General features: G+C 42.4%; 1 long non-coding RNA gene and 1 other non-coding gene across 2 annotated transcripts, besides 3 other annotated features; both read right to left on the bottom strand.

Moving 5' to 3' along the window:
• Positions 1-3593: part of a mobile genetic element that runs on past the window's edge.
• Positions 3594-3768: 175 nt separating this feature from the next.
• Positions 3769-3834: a mobile genetic element.
• Positions 3835-4146: 312 nt separating this feature from the next.
• Positions 4147-17620, bottom strand: lncRNA:CR45347 (long non-coding RNA:CR45347). Its single transcript, NR_124401.1, has 2 exons — positions 17105-17620; positions 4147-4398 (listed from the first exon to the last, which is right to left on the bottom strand). It is a non-coding gene; the product is annotated as a long non-coding RNA:CR45347 (long non-coding RNA).
• Positions 10824-11159: a mobile genetic element.
• Positions 17419-17569, bottom strand: mir-4973 (mir-4973 stem loop). The gene has a single exon (NR_048023.1). It is a non-coding gene; the product is annotated as a mir-4973 precursor RNA (primary transcript).
• Positions 17621-19045: the final 1425 nt, after the last annotated feature.

Below are 19045 nucleotides of genomic sequence, written 5' to 3'. Positions count from 1 at the left end.
GAGTAATTTGACTTGTCTGATTACTTCGCATCTAGCTGGCAATAAGAGTGTGTTGGAGTCTAAGTTATGTGTAATTGGTACACTAATCTGTCTACTGAAGTTATTGGGTCTTATTGTGAACCAGTCTTTGTTATTTTGAAACTCTAATACGCAATTGTATTTCTTGATAAAATCTATTCCGATTATGCCATCGCATGGTATCGGAAAATTCTCAGGTACTACATGAAATTCATGTGGCACTAGAACATCCTGAATGCGTATGTCAAGATCTACTGTACCTATAGACTGTATGGTTCCTTGCCCAATACCTGTAATATTTGATATATTACTGAAATTTATATTATTATATTCCTTTGCTTTGGCTTTTAGCAATGAGATTTCTGCACCTGTGTCTATTAGTAATGTAAGAACTGTGTTTGTTTCATGGTTTTTTGTCTTAATGAAAATACTCAGATTTAGGTTTACTTTAAACACTTTTACTGTTGATCGCTTAAGGGGGTCTGGCTGTTTTCCGATTGTACGTTACGCACATTTCGGTTGTTATTATTATTCTGACTTTGGTTACCCCTTCGGTTACCTCTGTCTCTGTTATTACCGTGGCCGCGGTAGCCTCCGCGACCTCTGTTGTTATTATTATAACCTTGGTTATAATTCTGGTTATAATTATGGTTATAATTATTTCTGCCTCTACCACGATAGTAGGCATTATAATTACCACGTCTATTATTCCCATTATAGAATAAGACTGTATTTGAATTGCCGGTTATTTCTGTACTGCAATGTAGGTATTTTTCCATTGCGTCGTTGAATGTACTAAATGTACCTGCAGTTAAGATCATTTTAAGTGCCTCGTTGGCACAGTTTTTGGTCATTGCTGATATCGACTCTTTAGTCGCGAATTTGTCAGCATTATCGGCGTCTAATCCGCCGTCTATGTAAGCTGCCTCGAGCTGCTTACGCATACTGTCTATTTCTGTAACATACTGAGACGCGGTCTTGCCTCTTTGTTGGGCATTTATTAATTTGGCCTTTATAACGTCAGGCGATTCGCCTTTTACGTTTGCCTGCAATATGGTAATTATTGCCTGTATCGTTGTCGCATGTTCTACTTTATAGTTTAATGGGCCAATAATTTTGGTCTTTATGACCTCTACTGCTAAAGTTTCTTGATCTCCTTTAGTTAGATCCGTCAACTTAAGTGCTGTCACAAACCTGTTTAAATGGAGTTTCTTACCATCGAATTCAGGTACTGTGGCAGATACCTGTTTAACGTATGCTCTCTGAGCTTCTAATGCGTTGGCCATGTTTCTTGTATTTGGTTGTACGGTATTAAATTTTAATTCTTCTATTGATTCGATATCGCTTTCGATATCTAAATCTTCTAACGGCTGCGACTCGTCCAAGTCTCTTAACTGGCTTTCGTCGAATTCTGCTATTTTGGTTAGTTCTGTTGGGACTTCTATTATAATACTGTGTCTAACGCTGGTATTATGTAGTCTTTTACCAAATGAACTGAGAACTTTGAAGCATTGGACTTTATGTTCTTCAGTGAGTTTGCTTTGGTTTGTTACTATTAGGTTTTGTAATGTGTTGTATTGTGTTATCAATACCTTTATGTGAAAAATAAGCGTCTGAGTTTTGATCAGCGCGGTTTTATTAATACATTTATAGGATTTATCAAAAGCATCCCTAATATTGTTTATGGATATGGTTAAGTTTAGCCATTCCATGTATGTACCTTTTAGCGATGTAATCGCACTTGTACCTTTTTGGTGTAGTTTCTATTAGATTTTGTCTAAATCATTGGCTCGACTCATGTAAGTCTTTTCAACGATCTTTTGTGAAACTGATAAAGTTTTAAGGCCAGGTTAAAAGGCTGATAGGATAACTAAAATCAAAAATAGTAAGTACATTGAATTTAACTGTGGGGTTGTATCCACGACTTATGTCCCATTTTGATATGGGGAAAATTAGTCTTTATTTGTATATCAAAAGTACAAATAGAATTTTAACTTTGAGAATTGGTCAATTATTGTTATCTCGATCAGATATAAATATAGCTCGAAATTTTAATAGGTCTAAACTGTTGTTAAACATATTTTTACTTGATAGATGAATTCATTATACTCAGTTTACATCGGTTGCAATTTGCAATTTTACAATATTATTACTTATTTTAAGTTTAGGACTGAGTATAATGTGTTAGTTATGAAATGGGTCCCTGATAAGTTAGTAATTTTGTTGCAGCGGAAACCGCATCGACAACATTAATATAATATTTGGGCGGTTGAGGCTATGGCGTATAACGCAGCCCGCCGCTTTACTTCGCACCACGAAGTTGTTGATTGATGGCTGCAAGGCGCTCTTTGTAGCGCTGCCGGTCTTCCTCATTAGTTGCCGTCTTCAGTAGTTCGATGTTGAGCCTCCGGGCGCTGAGCAACTTAATCCGGCGGCCACCCCTCTTCTTTTTAGGTGGCTGCTCCCTCGCTGCAGTCCGTGCCTTGTACTCTTGTATGGTCAAGGGCTTTGGTCCCGCGGACGGATCTACCTCTATTACCTCTTTGATACTTGGCAGATCCCTTTGCTCGACAGGAGCAGGGTGTTCGAACGTCTGCTTGGTAGACATTCGCTGTTGTCATGTGCGGCGCGCCGGTGGAATCCTTTATCCTTTATCCTAATCCTACCCTCGCAGGATGCCGTGCTAATTGCTGTTGCGGCTTACAATGGTCGAGGGCAGTCGTTCATGCAGACGTCGGGTCTTTTCGGCTTGGGTGATGTTGAATTTTCAGTTATTTCTTCATTGATTATTTCTATTTTTGCTGAGTGAGTTGTGGTATTCGGCTTTCTTTGCTGGAGGTTTTCTTTCAGAAAGTCTAATTCGGCAGTTAATTTCTGTGCCGTTGCCCATGGGGGCGGTGTTTTATTTGTATATCATAGCCACTTAATATGTGCTATACCTTTATTTTTGATTTCCTGACATCCGCGTTTGCCCATTACCACACTCTACTCACTCAGTATTTTTGTTTCTTTTTTTTTTCATCAGTGTCCCGTCTCTAGGTCTCCCGCACTGGTGTAAGGGGCGGCCTGCCTCTCACACCTGTTGTCGCTGTTTAGAATTCCCAAATCAAATCGGCAATATTAGCAGCATTTCCTCAGTAGTCCTCAGATCGCAGGCTCCTGCCTCACGGTCGCCATGTAATAAACCAATATATGCCACCAATTGAGAACACGTGTTTTCCTTGCAGTTGGGTGCAGCCGTCAGGCCACCTTTTTATTTCTTCTTATCTCTTCGAGTAGCAGAAACGGTTCTGCCCGCTTAACCTCTACAGAGTGTCTAATCTTACCTAAATACTGCGACTGCGCCGCCGTCGACAGCGGCAGAAGAGCAGCGTATATATATATGTATAAGAGAGAGAGAGAGAGAGCTTATGCGCATATATGGCCAGCGGCCAGCGTGGGGATGCTGACTTAGCTTAAAGCATAAATGGGTGATCTTATATCACGCTCACTTGAGACATTTATTTATGCAATGCAACTAAGTGTTGCTGTGTACTTATAGGTACAGTGTACCCTCGATATATGCACATACTACAGTACGTCGAGATAAAAAAAGGTAGTAAGTCGGAACTGAAACTGTAGCTTAGTCTTAGTTTTGGACCTTGGTTAAGTTCAGATGCCTTTAAAGGGCATCAAGTGGTCTATGCACCCGCCGCTAGGTGGAGCTCGAGTGACATCAGTCACTGTGCTTCTTGTAAATCATAACCAGCATCGCATTTCTTAAGCCAAGTAACGGATATCTGATAGTCGAGACTCTCGAATACAACGTTTTTTCTTGCTTGACTTCAGATGGTTGCAGCATGGGTAGACTAGAATTTTTCGATTTTCCACTTGCTCGATTCGGTTTTTCTTTTTTGCCTCTGCAAACTCAAGCTCGACTTGTGTGCAATTTGGATTCAGAGCCACAAATTCACTTTGGCAGACAGTCTGGCCCCGTTCCCTGCCCTCAGCGTTCTATTCTCCGCAAGTAGAACCACAACCCATACCCGTTGCCATTCCTCGGATTTTGTGGCTTTAAAATTATAGTCGGTTAGATGCGCAGGGATGCGCTGAATGGCGATGGCGCATAATATTGCAATGCCATCTTTTCAGTGCCGGCACAAAAGTCTGTAGGTTAAATGTCGTCGTTGTCGTTGTCATCGTCTATTGCCACAATGGAAGTATTGAGTCATAAAATTTATAAAAGCATTTGCAGTAAGCAAGGAGCCAAAAAAGAAATTCAGCTGGGCGAGTACTTACCAGTTTATTGATTTTCGGGGCTAGGTTTTGGCCGCTCTCTATCTCTTTCTTTATCAATGCCTTCATCTCTTTCTGATCTGGACGGTTTATCTGGTTCTTGGTCTGCAATGATGAAAAATTGGTTCAATTTGGTTGTTTTCAGTCGAGCTGATGTAGTGATATGCAAATTGGGAAATTTAATTTGGTAAGAGTTTCGTTAAATTAAGTTTTGTTTTACAAAATATATGCCGACTTTGTATCATTTTACGAACATTAAAAGTAAACTTTTATGAGACTGCGAATATAATAGTAGTGATTATACTCCAATGAAATTACCTTAAATAATAAATTATTCTTAAAATGTTCCTTCTTTAGTCGGAGATTAATTTGTAAACTTAAATTTTTGAACAAAACTTTAGGGATTTACTCTACTCCTCACCAAACTCAGCACCGTAATTAAATTGTCCAAAAATTAGCATATAAGCTGGCAACCCATTTATTCAAATTACACTCATTTAGGCGGCTTACAGTCATATAAAAAAGGTATGTTTTAAGTGTGCCTAAGTTGACCAAGAAATTTGCAATTCAAAATTTTTAGGTAGTAGAATAAGGGAGAAAACTATAAAAGGAGCGAGCCCGGGGGAAACTTTGCACTTTTGTTTGCCGTCACGTGCACTCAATAAACTTTGAACAAATTTGCATTTGCAGCGGCAACAACAAAGGGTTGCTCTGGACGGCGACATGCCCACAACGCCCCTAACACCTACACACCTCTGCATATCCTGGCGTACCCTGGCGAGTCCTGGCACATCCCACACAGCCCTGCACTCCACACACGATTTTACAATGCGTTTTTCCTGCTGGAGATCAACAAAAAGCGTCGCATTGAATTTCAAAAGAAGGCAAGCGGAAACAAACTTGAGCACACAACGTCCATTTCCTGTTTCTGTTTGTCCTTGCTGCCGTGTCCTTGTTGTTGTCCTTGCCCATTCGCACATCGATTCGGCTTGATTCAGCTCGATTTGCACCGGCTTTTGGCACAGATTGTGTTGAGTTTTGTTTGGCATCGTTGGACTCCGGTTACCACAGGCCCCTGCAACCGAAATGCAACTTTTTTTTGTCCACCTTTCACCGTCGAGGGCGATGAGAACCCGTAACGGAAAACCCCCAGAACCCACTTGGTTCTTCGGAAGCGTAGCTCGCATTTTCTTTGCAATTTTTTGCAATCAACTCGAACAGGTAATGAAATGCAAATCGATCCATACACGCATTAAGTCGGATGCATTGGCAGTTTCCCGAGAAATGAAAGAACAGCATTTTCTAAGAAAAATAGAAACTATTTGCGCTCGGAAATAACAATTCTACACTGAACCTATTGCACTTACTTTCAGTTCAGCGGGTGATTTTAATAGGTTCGAACCCACAAATAGATATATATTTAAAAGGTTAAATAAAATCTCGATAGTTTAACATTTCGTATAGGAGATGTTGACGTAAAACTTTAAATTCCGAAATTAAGAGACTGTTTCAAGTGTGACTCAATCGAGGCAATATACCCTTGTAGTTTCTCCCTGTGTATGATCTGTATATATAGTTGAGTGGCATACAAATTGCCGCCCATCTTATTAACATGAGGGCGATGGGGTAAGCAACGAAATGTGCAGGTAACCCAGCCAAGCGAACCACAGAGGTTGTCCGCTCCCGAAGGCATCAACGGCCAACTGGAGATGGCTGAGATGGCGGTGGTAATGGCGGAGGAGCATCATCAACAATGAGGAATGGAATCCGATGGGGGAAATGTGGGCGGCTGTGGTGCACAATTTGCAGCTGCAAACGAAAGCGGGAAAATTACTTTTCTTCTTTTCAGCAATTTTGTTGCTTCTTGCAATTTATGCAGAAGTCAAATGTTGATTTGTGGCTCAGGACGAGGGAGCAGGGACTCGGAGTCCAGGCTCCGGAACACCTGGACAGGGCACAGACCACATAATGCAGAGCCACCACCATATTGATTTAGTGAGGTCCCTGCAATCTCCACAGCCACTTCCCATTTGCTTGCCTCGGTTGAACTTTGCTACCCTTTTGCCATTTGCCATTTGCTATTTTCCATTTCCATTTCCATGCTGTACCAACTGCAGAAGTGTGGGTTATTTTAAAAAATTTCCCTCCTACGGCTTGAGAGCGGAAAAGCACTTGGCTATTTGCATAACAATTGGCTGGCAGCCGGGCAAACGAGCAAACAACTTTAGTTTGATTTGCCGAGTGCCATTGATCTGAATCATCATTATTATGCTCATCTCGAGCCCTAAGTGATTCTGGCTGGATTTGCGATTGGCAATTGCTTGTCTGCCCGATGCACGATGCACGATGACTTGCCTCAATTAGTTCGTCTCCGATGTACGGAATTATGGCCTTAAAGTAATGGCAAGTCGATGTCCTTCCAATCTGCCACTCTGGCCCTTATTAAATTGGACGGCCCCTCCTCGATTTGAGCTCTATAAAATGCCAGTAAGCCGAGTGCCCATTTCCCAGCATTTTCTCAACCTTTTTGCCCGGCTTTGCGCTAACCCGTCTCAAGTTGATTGAAAAGTTACTTTTCCTACCTTCTGCAGGAGTTGCCATTTAATGGCCAGCAGCCTTCCACTATTCATTTGACATTTTTTCCTACTTTCCATATGGGTTTTCGTTTTAGGTCGGTCTGGTGATCAATATGTAATGGAATTTGCAATGTCGTTTGCATACCATAAATTATGCAATGTTTTCTTGCAAACTGAACGTTCTACTGCAGTTTCAATTTGTTATAATTTATGACATACCTGGCCTATAAATTAACTCAATTAATTTTCTGCGACTGGCACACTTTTATTTCATATTGTGCTCGCCTTTATTTTTTTTTTTTAACTCGACGTTTATGATAGGAATGCAGAAATATTTGTCCGGTGAAAATGGAAATGCGCCACCATTAAATTTCCGAAAGCTGCTTTAAGTGCTCCCATATAATTTGGTCGAAACCCGAAACAAAGTTCATTACTCGTATGTCAGGCTGTCAATTAAAGGCTTTTGATGGGGGTTGAATAAACGAATTCCTATTTCCGGAATCCGAGAAAGATTTCAACTAATTGAAACTGTTTTGATCCGCCCCCGGCAGATGTCATTCGAGCGAAGATAAAAGGGGAACACATATACACTCTCGAAAGCAATTGCCAAAAGCGCTTTAAGACCATATTTTCCCAGACAGGCATAAGGCACTTGGGTCGAGAGGTTATCGGATAGCCGGAGTTCAGAGTTTGTTGAGGTCGGCTCCAGCCAAGGGGCCTTTGAGTACGAGTGGAGCTCCGTGCTGCCAAAATCTCTGTGTGCATTGGCAATCAGTGTTAAATAAACGAGCAGGCCAAGTGCCACAGACAGGACACAGGACACAGGACACGGACACCGACGGATATCTGACGACATGCAAAATGCATCGGGATTTCAAGAGTCTGGGCAGAGATGATGAAACTTGCAGGAGGCCTCGGAGTAGCTGATTGATTTGCGCCAGAACGGTTCCCCAAAATAACCAGTTCCTCTAATGCGATTTGGCTAAGCTGATTAATATGCACGTACTTATGGAATCGCATTAATTGGCTTTACTACTCTAATTAGCTTGTAAACTAGTTTATTTTACCTGCGTCTTATCAACGCTGCACACACTCTTCTGGTCATTTCCTCACCAGAAATACCATCTTCAAGTCCTAAGCCATCATGTCGACACATTCATTATGCAATTATGTTAATGTTCAACCTCACACATTTATCTAAAATTAAATTTACCTAGGTGCACACAGAAAAATATTTTCTATCCTAAAACCAATAGGCAATAATTCATTTGGTAATCTTAAATCGTTTTATTTGACATATAGTTTCGAGAACATTTGAAAGGCATTTCTAGCTTAGTTTATTAAATTGGATTTTGCTCAGTGTATAAGCCTGTATCCAAACGTCTTTGTTTCACAGCATCAACAATCATCTGGTCATAAATTCCAAGTGATTAAGTAAGCGTGAATAATTAATGTGTAGTCTTGGTTTATAGCGAACGAATCAGCTTTTCGGAGAGAACCCAGCCTGGGCATTTACGTTAAATTAATTGCCTACCAAAAACTTTTTAAAGTTTGCTGCAAGTTTTGCGACTCTAATCAAACTTGCCGCATTAGACAAATGCAGCTGGAAACTCGGCTGTGTCAGCATGAACTTATGAACTGCAATCCAACCACTCAAGTAGATGATATGGCACTCAAGGCAAGGAAAAAGCGAGCAAAACTCAATCAATGACGGGTGGAAATAAGGGAAATTTCTCATGCCCTGTCGACACCTAGAACATAGAAAATTATGTGTCGAAAAGCATCCATATACATATATGCACGGAAAAATGTGTATGGAAAAGAAAACTGCCAGCGACATTGACAGGATGATGCCATGCGTCTAAGGCCAAAGGCGGAAAAGCAGGGGGAGATGTTGAGGAGCATGAGTTGATTTATTACAGGAAGCACGGAGGAAGTGGGAGGAGCGGCAGATAAGCCAGGTCCTGGCAAATGCAATTGACAGGCATTAGGGGCAGATAAAAGCGCTAGACAGGACGAAAGAGAGTTCATCAAGTTGAGTGGGTGCATTGCAGTTTTAATAAAATTTTTGCCACAGCGGCAGCGAGATAAATCAGCCAAAAAGGTGAACTCAAAATTTACATGTAATATGTAATAATACATATATATGTATATATATATATATATACATATATAAGAAACTCCATTAATATTGTGCGCTCAGGTTGCGGAAGTTTTCTTCGATGGAATGAAAATGCACTCCCAGTGGCTGCTTTTCAGCGCTGGCTTTCCATTTAGCATTTTTTTAGCTGCTGCATATTTTGAGCGATTGTGATTTTTCCCTGTTGACACAGACATTTTGAAACGTACAAAGAATGACACTAAGCTATATTGGATAACTTCGTCGTTGGGAAAAATAATTATTCTCGACTTGAAATAACAAGGAAAAACTTCAAGGCTAAAAAAACATGCAGCCATTTCAAATGCTAAAATGAAATAATAAAACGTATCTAAAAAGCTGTAACGTAAAGTACCTATCTGACTGACTCATTTTACAATTAAAACTGAAAAATCACTTTCCGCTAACACACTTCAGATAAAAACATTTAATAATCGAAAGGTCCTTGATTGAATTCCATTGGTAATAACAACAGGCGGCGGAAAGTGAGCAACTTTCGACGTCATTCCAACAGCCTTCCCTCACTCTATCTAATTACAAAAGTTGAACGCGATTCCGGCTGACAAATGGCCGAGTTGGCCATATTTTCAATATGTTGCGAGCGCATAAACCAGAAGGGGCGGCACATCCATTGTCCTGCCGGTGACAGCATGTGGTCCACATACATATACTCGTACCGTATAGGGAACAGAGATGATATAGGGATGTTTGGAGGAGGCACCACATTCGTTGCTACCCGTTTTTGTGGCACGTGGAGTCTGCTGCTTCTGCGTCAGCCGCGCTCGATAGTTGGCCTAAAGTTTTAAATTAATGGCGCAAAGTTTGTAATTAAATTACGGAATAGTCGCTCGCTCACACACACACGCTGCACTGTAGTGTACTACACCGTGCGATACTATAAATATTAAGTATGCCTGCGCATAAAAATAAGCTGCATTGAATTGGTTTTCGCCTTGCTTTTTACTCTTCTGCTGTCTATGTTTTTTCATACATGCCATGTGCACCCAGGCACTGCAGTGTGCATGTGTGTGTTTGCAAGGATATTATGCCGTGGCAGTCGCAGCTGCCGGAACAATATATTAAGCCGTTAAGTGAGCCAACGACGAGCGCTCTGTTCTGGCACAGATTGCGGCACAAATTGTCCGCGCACTACACTGCGTATACGTAACGCAGCTATGCAGAGATACTAATGCACTGAAACCAACACAGTGTTTTGGGCTATATCACACTACTAATTAATTTAACAATAAAATAATTGTAGAAATAAGCATGGCATTGCAATTTTTGATTCATTATTTGTTTAAAGTATAGAAGATATCGATTTTCAAATATATATTTAATGTTATTCCGTTCTAAAATGCATCACTTAAACTTATGTATCGGCATAACTGCGATATTTTCTTGAGTGCAGAGAATCGTTGATGACGGTGACACAATTACAATGCATTAAAGATATGATGAAGCCAGCCATGGTGATGATGATCATTGTGTCCTGGGAAACGGGAATCGTAATGGGAATGGGAATGGGAATGGGACGGAGGATGGCCATGGATCTGCAACAATTATGAATCTCTCGCGCTGTGTCGCGTGTGTTGAATGCCTGACTGACAGCTGAAGGATGGCAAGGACACAGGACACGGGACACAGGACTTGCAGGCAGTCGAGCAGGAAAATCCCGCTGACAGTTGGAGCGAATGCGATGAAGACATCACATTGTCCCCGCTGGCGTTTCACATATTCACATTTAAAAAAAATAAGAATCATTCTGGCTGAATGCTGTTTCGCGAGAATGCTGTGGCTGGAGCGCCACAGAAATCGGCTGGCCAGCGCTTTAAACAGATCTCGCCCACCAAGGAGGCTCAATAGAAGGCAACCGAGGGATCTCATTACCCGATCTCCTTTGACAAGGGTCCGCAGAAGCTGACGCTTATCTTAAATCCTATTTGTTATATGTGATTGTTATGTAATTGTAGTTAAATTACTGTAAATTTGAAAAAGCTAACTATAGTTAGCCGGCGAGCCCAAATGGGCTGAATTAATAGATAAGAAGGACACAAAGGGGATTCAAGACTTCCCCGTATGCCTTAATAAATAAAAAAAAAAAAAAAAAAAAAAAAAAAAAAAAAAAAAATATTCCCGATGTCGACGCAGAAAATATTTATGTTCTGAAGCTGAATACAGTCCAAATTAAATACGATTTTCAAACGGATTTCCGCCCGTTTTTATAGGGAATTCATAATGAATTTGATCAATCATTTTATACCTAAATTGATTTTGCAGGGTTGTATTTAGAATATCACTTTACCAGGCAGGAGCTACATCCTAGGGCAAAAATAAAGTTGCACCAGTAACCATCACTGGGTTGCAGGAAATTATAAATGGCGCAAGCACGTTTGATTAATGGCAACTACTTTCGCCATGATATTAAATTTTACCTAACCAAAAAGAAGATGGCAAAATAAGAGGAGAGCCCACAAACTGTGGCGCATCATTCGAAAAGCCATTTGTAAATAACATAACCGAGGGCATTAAAAGCTAATCCCATTTGAGCCAAAGGCAGTAACGGCAGCTGAACACGTTTACATAGAAATAAATATGGATGCGGAGGCGAAGGTCGATGAAATACGGATGAAATCCGTGGCACAAATCCACGTCACTGGTTGCTGCTTATCCCGCTTCCTTGCCATTTTCCAGTGCTGCATATTTATGTGATTTATGCTAAATTTCTGGACCTTCGACCCCGACTTGGCTTCGGTTTTGTGGGCTTACGTGTTCTGGCCAAGGGCGACATTTGGTAAGGGTCTTTCGCAAAAAAGGAAAACAAAAGCGGCGGCGTAAAAGAGAAATGCGGAAAATTAGGTCTGAATTTCTACACTCCACCTGACAGGACCCGCCACCTTGGGAACCCTCTGTTGATGCCCCATGTGGCAAATACCTGGAACTGGCTGCTTATGTACCTGTTTACATATTTATATAGGCTTCGTGGGGCGTCTACTCGATTATTAGCCCCGATGCCTTGTGGTTATACATTCAAAGCGGCAGACACCATTTTCGTTACTTTCCTTATTTTCCATTTCGGGTGTGTTCAATACAACGTTCTGTTTAGAAGGGGACCCCTACATTATGTGGGCTCTTCTGTGTTGCCTTTTAAATGTTTATGCCAATATTTACATTTCTGAGGTTCGGCCCAATGATAAAATATTTGATTCTAACACGAATACAAATGGCAAAAACACGAAGGCCGCAGGAGTCCCAAAAATAAAACGCCGACGACCCGTCTCAGCTGGAAAAACAGGCAATCGTGATAAGCACACACTTGATCGATGGCGCTAATGGTGGCTTATTTATTTTCCTTCTTGACTCCGAGTCCAGAAAAGGACCAAGGAGACAAAGCGAGGGTTAGCTGAACATTTTAATTGAAATTGCTTCAAGTTTAGATGGAATTTAGCAGAAATTTCAAAGTTGTGAAGGCCTTTCAGGCAATATATTGTTCCATAACAATTTGGCTTAAATCCAATCAGCAACTTAAACCTTCACATACACTGTTTACCGAAGGTCTTGCTGATTTGAATGCTGCTCCCAGCTCACAGCCATACTTTACAACCCATTCGTATCAATTAGGCCACTAATTAGCCTTAATTAACTTGCCAGCTGTCAATTAGGCCAGGCCCAAAACAATTGCCACATCCCAAAGCAATGCAATATGCAATGGAAATTGCCTCAAGGAGCACGGCACTCGGAAAACTTGCGTTTTGCATTGCGGAAAATCGGCTTAGATGCGCTCAGCAACCTTAAGATGTTTTCTCATCCGCGGCGCTGTTTTTCCATTAATTAATTTACTGGCTTTGCGAAATCTCCTCCGGCTGCATAAATATTTGAGTTGCCAGCAGTGGCAGCTTGAGATTTATTTCCCTCGAATTGAAATGAATGACTGTCAGTCAGTTAGTCAGTCAGCCAGCTGGTCGGTTTGTCTGTCTGCATACTAAGTACAATTAGAGCCGGTTTCAGCAGCATCCTTGCCGTTCGGCACTGGCATTGCATAAAGAATAAGCTGTCTTTGCATTGAGAAATAAGAACAACAAAGTCGCGGTCCGCCGGGAAAATCCGGCACTAAGCCTTTCCGCTCTCCCGCTCGCCGTCTTTGACCAAGTTTTGAGTAATGAAACCGCTTCGCGAAAGTTTCCGTGCTGTAAATCTGTTGGATTAATTATTACAACTCGGAATTGTTTACAGCGAATCTGCAGCGCTTTGACTTTTTGCTTCTTGCTTCTTGCTGATTATGCTTTGTTGCCCTTTTCAAGCTTGCCCTTGTTTTATTTGTTGCTTATCTCTGCGCAGTTTCCTTCCACCCGCCCGATTTTCCAAGGATGCTGTTATCCAGAAGGACATGTGTATAAGCATTTTGCAGCCTCATTTAGCTGGACTTTGGGAGTCAACGAGGCGCAGAAATCGACTGCCAAAGATTGCGTCCCGAAAACAATTGGTTCGCAGAAGGGTCGTCAGCTAAACGCTCACATAAAATGCAGTGTCAGTGTGACGGGGCCAAAGGGTCCACAAATTGCGAGCTTGGGAAGTTTTTTAATTAAAATCTAATGTGGCAAAAGTGTGGCGATGGGAGATACGAGTACGCCCTCAAATGCTCACCCGCACACCAACTAAATTACGCCTAATTGCGAGTGTTTAATTATGCACTAGTTTAATTTTATGGTCTTGTGGCCGGGGCCCCCGAAAATATATGAAGACATTCGGGTTGATGGCGAGTGTTGTTGCGGGCTGGTTGTCCATGTGCCCCAAAGGATGTGGAGTCTGCCGACGAGTCCTTTTGCCCTAATCTGCGTGTGTTTGCTGATAATTCCCAGCTTTAGTTTACGCAAGCGTAGCCAAAGTAGCAAATAATTGCTTGCTTGTCTTGTTGGTTGGGTTGATGGACTTGTGGGCACACAGAAAGAAATACTATACATGTCATTTTAATTAAATATGTAGATTTCCACATTCACATTCCACACACAATCACAGGCAATAGGGCACAAAGGGGTTCGGGTTGCTCTGACTGCGAGCGAAAGTTCAGCCAACTTATACTTCTAATACTGCGCAAATTGTTTTCAGGGCATAAAAGAAATTTACTTTGAGCTCAACGGGGAGCTGGAAAAACAGGAGCCTGCTTATAAGTACTTGAAAATTCCTACGCCTCAGCACAAAAGGAAAATTGCTAAAAGTTTATTTTCTCGCTTTTCTCTCTGTTTTGTTGTCGGTATGCCCAAAGGGTGTGGCAATTTGCGGTTGCAAACTTATAATGTGTGCAAATTGGTCTATGAAAAAATCATGTGTGAAAATTTCCAAAGGGAGAAAAGGGGCCGGAAAAGAAAACTTGGAAATGCTATTGCCTACTTTTACGGGCTGCTGAAAATAGAACCCGACGAGGTTTGGCTTGCCGGAGGAGTGTGTCTGTATCCCCCCGGTATCGTAACGACCTTTCGGTTGCGGTTCTCCATCTGCCGGCACTCGGACTTCAATTAGCCCCGGAAAATAGATAGCCCAAACAAAGGGACGGCAATAAACGAAAGCAGAGCTGGCCAAAGAAAACCTTTTCCCATCGACACCTTCTGCAAATTGAACGCTCATTATTCAGACAAAAGGGAGACTTTAAAATTAATTGGTTTCAATGTCTGTCCTGGATGTGGTTGTTGATCATAGTAGATGAAAAACCTGGCCTACAAATTGGCCAGCTCTTCTTCGCCTTTCCTTCTGTGTGGTTTTCCAGAAAATGAAATCATTTGAAAGTGTTTGCAGCCCCATCGCCCCATGCAAACAATAAAGCAGAAAAGGGTTTCAACTTTCTTCTGCAATGAACTCCCTTTTTTCACCAGTTTGCCTAACCATCAAAAGGTTGAGATGACTGTAAAAATGCGGGGTGAGAGTGGAGGGGCGGCCTAATTAAATGAAAATTCATGGCGTATGCTCTGATGAAACTTTTCCATGTTGTTTTCCATCTGCCTTGCTGTTGTTCCTGTTTCCCCTTCTGCTCTGAAAAGTATCCCAAAATTACGGCCAACAATACTTTGAATATTTTTGCAACAAGGCGACTGACTCGGTGGGTGTGTCTGTGTGGGGTGTGTAACACACAGCACACAACCTTGTTTTGTTAATAAGATACAATGTTGTTCAAGCATGTCTGATACTCTTACGAAACAATACTCTTTGGTATGCGGTTTGGCTTACATAATGCTGTGGAACTCGATTTGACCCTATTCAACGTTTAAGTTTCTATTCATTAAGCTAATGGTGGGAAATTTGTGATAGATATTTAACTTTCGAGAAGCACCTATGAAAATTAGAAAGGATATCACTGTATAACTTTTTTTTGGGTAATATAAAACTGCTGAATTCAAAACTAATATCAAAATTACTGGATGTGTTGGTTTTATCTCTTCATTCTATAATTCTAATCTACTAAAATTCCCGAAGCTTGGCAAATACATGACGACTTATTTAGAGCATCACCAGTTCGTAGTCGTGTCAGATTTTTTTCCAGTTGTTTTTATGCTTCTTGAAAGGCGTTTTGTTGCCTGGCAGCCAACGCAGACTGAGCTGCGTGTGTGGTTTGGCAATTATTTGAGTAGTACTACAAGATACACACACCCACAGTCGCGCCGAGCAGAAAAATACACAAGCACGCAGATGTACATAATTACTTTGTATACATTTGCATGGCAACTGGCGTGGAAGAGTGGAAGAGGGGAAGCAGGGAAGCGGGTAGGGACGGGTGTCCTCGCAGGGAACAATCAGTGCAAAACATTGTAATGCGAATACGTACGTACGCAGTGTGTGCCACTGCGAGTGAGGCTCAGTTCAGAGCTCCTCATCCCTCCTCACTCGCCGCTTTCCGTGTAATATGCTGCCATGTTATGTCGTAAATGTCGCTTTTTATTATTTTACATACATCATTGTGTTCGCCAGGATTTCTCGCCCAGCTTCCTGCCTTCCTTTGTTTTATTTACATTTCAACACGCGTTCGCAGGATGTCGTTCCTTTCTGTCACAGACAGACTTGGCGGATGTCAGCCGGGGCCAGAAGCGGAGCACATCTAATTTTCTGTATAATGACAGCCAGTGCCAGTCTGGAGCAGTCGAGAATGGAATGTCTTGCAGCCGGGTTTAGAAATATTTAATGCCGTTGATTTTTCTAATTAAATGTCTGCCAACGAGTTGGCAACTGATTAAAGGCGGTTATATATTCGCTGAAGCTGTGGCGCTCGCCACGGTTCCCTGCACACATTTGTCCCACCTGGCGTATGCGTAATGCATTGTAATTTTTCTTGAAAGTCTGAGGCAAGTCCTTGGCTTTTATTGCCCACTCTAAGCTGATTTATTTGCGCTCTAATGAAATTTGTTTCGTGTGCAACGAGGCCAGCAAGAAAAGAAAAAGCTTACGCTTCAGTTCATTTGTTGAGAAATTTCCTAGCCAAAGCAATCAGGGTGCGGAGCTTTAAAATGTTTCTTCGCATGTGCTTCAATGTTATTGAGAGAAATTAATGCTATTAACTTCACATTGTTAGAAAATCGTAAAGTTAAATAAGACATTGTAGTACTAAAAGAAACATTTAAATTTATATTAAAATTGGGTGGTCTCAGAAAAGGAAGTTGGCTATAAAAGGCGTAGTTTTAGGAATTTTTTGGTATAGCTCTTGCTGCTAAAATCTGTTACATTATTCAGATGCTTCTCAAAGGGAAATAGTACTTCCATATTTTTGATTTCCCCCGCATGACCAAATTCAATTTACTAAATTGAACACTGACTGGTATATTCATGCTGCGAATTTCAGCCGCAGAAGCTAAATAAAATTTGCATGTTATTAAACAAAGCTCAGGCATAAATCAAAAACAAAAAAGCAACCGAAACTTCATTGAAATGGCTACCGAAGTGCAAACGTAATTAATTAAAATCCAATTGCCACCCGCCCATAACCGCAGCAATAAAATCCATCCGGATCAACAAATTCACAGCTAATAAAACGCCATTCGCCGATTTACGATTTCCATTTGTTGATTAGTTAAAAATAACGTGAGCGAAAACTTACCGCAATATTGTGTTTAGTTTTGGGCCCAGTTAGGTGGGTTTGCTGGCTGGTTTTGCGGTAGTTATGGGTCTGTCTGTGGCTTTTTAATTAAATTGATAGTGAGTGTGTGTGGGGAACGTGCCGCAAATTAAACACGCGACTCACTGAGACGAGACTTTCTAATTGACACACATCCACGGCACTCGAGTGGGAGAGGAAGGTGATGGGTTAAGGATCGGTTCAGTCACCTTACAGTCTGCTTGCTTTACTCGGCCGAACACTACGCGACATGACGTTAGGCCGTAGGACGGGGACTGAACGCGACGCGTCTACTTCTGTTGCCGTGGTGTGAGTGTTGCAGGTTGCAGGCGGATGCAGCAGCCGCAGCAGCAGCAGCAGCGGCCGCAGTAGTAGTTGGAGGAGGAGCAGTCCAAACGGAGCTCAGTAGACCAGGCCACCTACAACACGCAACGACGACTGAACGAGCGATGGCCCAAGGACCAACAGCACAGCCCCAAAAGCACTGAAGTCCTTCGCAGCAGCAGCAACGCAGCAGCAGCAGCGAAGCCGTAGCAGCGGAGCCGTAGCAGCGGCAGCAACAGCAGCAGCACATCAGCAACATTAGCAAAATCTCGGCTGAACGGGCGCGAGAGAAGGAGCGAGCGGCACGGGCAGCGGCAGAGAGAGAGAGAGAGAGCGCCGACACGAGGCGGGCATTTTCCGCTTTCCACGAGGCGTGCAATTTGCGTCGCGCATCGGCATTTTCCGACGTTGCACGCTGCAATATGGCTCGTGCGTTGCAACATTTCACTGTGGGAATGTAGGCGCTGCTCCTTCGCGAGAGCAAACGATGGAACGCGATGGAATCGAAACAACCAGTGCTGTGATGCGATGTAAAGGAATTTCGGTGGGTCTATGTATGAGGAAAACCGAATGTTCGGGGAAATTTTGCAATGCTTGTATAAATATTTTACGTCAAAGTGATATCGCCTAAGCTAGTGAAACTATACTTATCTAAGTAAATACTTGTTTTTTTTTTAAGACTCAAGAGTTACATTAAGTTTTGGAGCCTAAGAACCTTTCCTTCAACAGAACAGAGGGCGCAGCTCTGTAAGGACTTAACAGGACCTCGGCAGCAGCATCACCGAAGCGGAAGTGAAACAGTTTCTGCAGCTCTCTCGTGCGCTCTCTCCGTCACTTTCCCGAGTCTCTCCCGGTACAGCGCCTGCGTGTTCAGGACGAAGCCGAGCGACTGCCGAATTGCGATGCTGTCCTTCGGACTTCCGCTCGTGGCGTACACGAGTTCCTGGCCACGAACAAAGCGCAACTTGCTCCACATATTGTAGCCCTACTTACACACATACACCATTTGCGGCCCGCACTCACTCACACACACACACACACACACACACAAACACAAACGGGAGCAGGATTACAGCTCTGCTTTTGCCCATTAGCCGATGCTGCGCTGCCGGAGCCGCAGTTGCTGCGCAGAATGGGCTTTGTTGTTGCCTCGAACGGCGCTGCTGCGACGCTGCTGCTGCGCTGCCGCTGGCTGTTATCACCAAACATTGACGCTGCTGATAACAGCAAAAGTGGCAAGCGAGTCGCATTAAAACCAACAACGACCCAATTCCTTTGCCGTCACCGCCAGTCCTGCTGATAATGACGAGGATAATGATGATCCCGGCGCTAGTCATTGGCCCCACTTGCCAATTCCCAGGGGTCAAGCCGGGTGGCAGGTATTTTGATTGGTTTTCCAGCTCGGTAAAATAGTTTGGTGCACGGGAAAAGCTATTCAGGATACTCTCAGGAGTCCTGAACCTAGGGAATATTATAATTAAGGGTTCGATTTAAAATGTTATACACATTGTAAAATTAAAGGAAAATAATGAATTGCTAATCTTGCAAGGAAGAAAAACTCTATCATTGTTACACGTGCATCAAATAATTTTGCTCAGT

This window comes from Drosophila melanogaster, chromosome 2L, assembly GCF_000001215.4.
Source record: "Drosophila melanogaster chromosome 2L".
In the NCBI taxonomy this organism is placed as follows: Eukaryota; Metazoa; Arthropoda; class Insecta; order Diptera; family Drosophilidae; genus Drosophila; species Drosophila melanogaster.
The sequence above is the reverse complement of the archived record's forward strand: the minus strand, read 5'-3'. Positions and strand labels throughout refer to the sequence as shown.